The sequence below is a fragment of the Cornus florida genome, unplaced genomic scaffold (genome assembly GCF_030987335.1).
Source record: "Cornus florida cultivar Cherokee Brave unplaced genomic scaffold, ASM3098733v1 CherokeeBrave_3.0.0_Hap2_Chr01, whole genome shotgun sequence".
Classification (NCBI taxonomy): Eukaryota; Viridiplantae; Streptophyta; class Magnoliopsida; order Cornales; family Cornaceae; genus Cornus; species Cornus florida.
The window spans coordinates 25351216-25354501 of record NW_026775571.1 but is presented as its reverse complement, the minus strand read 5'-3'; positions in this window follow the sequence as shown (position 1 = coordinate 25354501).

Sequence of the window (3286 nt, the reverse complement as noted above, 5' to 3'; positions counted from 1 at the left end):
TCCATGGGAGTGAGTCAACCCCTTCAATCAGGACCTCAATCTATGAACTCTAATAGCGTAACAAACCGCTCACAAATCGGTCCGCCCATAAATGCGCACAACTCCTAGATGGAGAACAAGTCTCGCGACAAATGACATCCTTGCCAGGACTAGAACAAATGGAAAGGGTAATGAACCCCGCATTCACCAAAGACTGACGACTCACACCTGAATGCACCCGACACCCTGTCACACGCTGCTCACCAATCGTCCAACCGTGAACACGCAATCTCACATAGGAAGAACTGAACTCCATACATACAACGAGAATAACCAATTAAAAACACACATGGGACTACGACCTCGATTCCTAGTGACCTCGCCACCAATGGACCATCACTCTCTATCAACACAGAAACCTCACGTACGATACACCGCGATAACACTGCTAATTAAAACCAATCAGGTAAAAGCACCGACATTCACGGCACACCAACACTAGAAACAATCACAGCCCTTCAGACACCACGTCCCGTTCTACCTAGAATCAGTCGCTCCTAACCGACAACCTCTACGCCATAAAATGACATTTTACTATCCACTTCATCTCTACCTACTCAGGTGACACTATCTCGATCACCGTGCGCACAAGACTAGTGACCTCAGTCATAACAACCCACTGACTCTTCAAAAGAAAAAGATGTCTACATGGCAACACTGCCTTCATTAGCTCTATAGACCAAACCATCCGCAATCGCCTCAACTAGCACACAATCCCATCACCCACCTGACAACATACAACAAACAACTCATACTCCCTAATCCACCCTCTGATCATACCTTAAACCATTTTGTTCATTAGTGCTAAACATCCCTCCATAACGCCTCTACTACCATCATCCTCGAATGACAACTTGAACTCACGTCCCACCGACTCAACAGGTTATCGCCAAACGATCTCCCCTCAAGCATCACTAGGATAACACCATCACAACAAGAGAATATGCCTCACTCTCGATACTCCCCACAATAACCACTACTTACTACCAGAAAAGAAACTCTATACGACAATGCCATGCCGATAAAATCCAAAAAGAAAAAAGGAGCACTAAAACCAGAATGCTCAACACCCAACCGTCTCCCCAAAACCATCAACAACAATCAGTCACTAACATTTAATTGGTTACTTCGACCACTCTTCCCAAAACAACCTACATACTCAGCCAAAGAAACCTTATGCCCTGATGTCAACACCATCGCATTCTCTCTTCACCGTCCCTCAGAACACCCTTGGCCCCGATAAAATTCAAATAGGGCTACCTGCTATACCTACGAGATCACCCTCGTCCCAAATCACTTCAAACAACAATCTATTCTTTTGGATTCTCAACAACAAGTACCACCCCCTAATGCTCCAAACACAACCAGAATACAACTCTAGTCCACGACTTTCAATTTTTTTCACAATCTATTTGATCCACAGTACCTACCCTCTATCACTTTGTTTGCAAATGACTCAGTACTCCAATGACCCCATACTACCTGCCTGATCGTGCAACCCTGCACTACATGGCTAAAATTAACCACTATACACCACTTTAAGACTCTTTTGACAACCGAGACAACCAATAACCCTGCTCATCCATCGAGCCATGCAATCAACTCACCGAGAGTCAATTACCCGCAACACATTCATATAGCTCTCCGAAATGGGAATCATTCCTCAACAAACGAATTTCTAAAATAGACTTTTACAACCTACAAACTAAATCAAATCAAATGGTCGATCACACAACACTGGCCTGACTCCAGTTAATGCCTACGCCACCCTAGACTTATAAAGTCCAACAAGTCCCCACAACCACCAGAACCAACATGCTTCCTTAGACCATACCAGAATACTCGAAATACACGTCTACAACCCATAGACTACACCCGTGACTCAAGCAACCTCTGTCACACCCACCTCAAACCGGTTCGAAAACAACCTCCGCACCACACTGTGACCCAAGTACAAACCCTAACCCCCTAAGGTAACACCTTTCCCCCAAGAAACCCTCACTCACTACACCTGACCTTCCTGGTCGCAAAACCCATGCAATAACACATGAAACCCACACGTCTCACCCTGGACATTGCACTACACCATACGCAATCGTTCAAAAGTCCTGCCCCAAGCACTACGCCCTAAAAACAACGAAAAAACTAAAGCAACCATGCACTGAATAGCTTGATCCACGAGCTAAAGGCCTACGTTATTCATTCGATAAGAACCGGTACCCAAAAACCCTGGGCAACCGAGTTCCTCACCTACTCAGGTCAAAACTTACACAACCATCTCTGTTTCATCCAGAACTTTAATGTTCTAACAACCATGCCAATACTTAACTAGTTATACACATAATTACATTAAGTTATATATATATACACAAAATGACTGTAACCCATAATACCATATGAAACATGCTTGCACATACCGTACTCACCATTTGCCATATTATCATTAAAATGAAATTGCACACACCGTGTCCACCACTTGCCGTCACCACATTCCTCATACTTGTCATCTTATCACAATTAACATGCTTTCAAATAACACGTACACTTTATTTATATATATTGGCATTTAAACACGTAAGCATGTAAATAATTAACAAATAAGCATGCCTTTTAAAACCGTAAACACATAAGCAATTAAGTAGTTGGATTTGCTTTTCAAACAACTAAACACCTTAACACATAAGCATATAAACATGTAATTCAACTTCCCATGCAACCCTAGGTAGGCCTCTACCTATCATCCTAATGGTATTTGAACCATTGCTCTAATACCAAATTTGTAACGACCCGAATCCAAGGGTCCGAACGGCTAACCAGGTCCTTACCCGAACCCGAGGTTAACTAAAAACGTTACCATCCTTTCCTATATCAATACATAATATATGTGTCATCACAGGGTTTATAAATATTAATAATAATAATAAAATGAGATCATAACTACAAAATATGTCAAACAGTCCACTAACCCATCAAAACCTATGGAGGAACGTCGTCCGCCACTTCCTTCCCATGACCTGAAAAATGTTAAAATGATGGGGTGAGCTAAACTCTCAGAAGGAAGTATCTAAGACACACCTCTTATGACCCCGTGAATCCACATAGAGAATAGAAAGTAAGAAAACGGGATCATATCTCGGGAGTCAAGTAAAACCACTGTATCATCAACAAACATACATATCTCAACCAATTACCAAATGCACCACGTATGCCAACGATATGCCATGCCATATAATGCCACTCCCCGTTT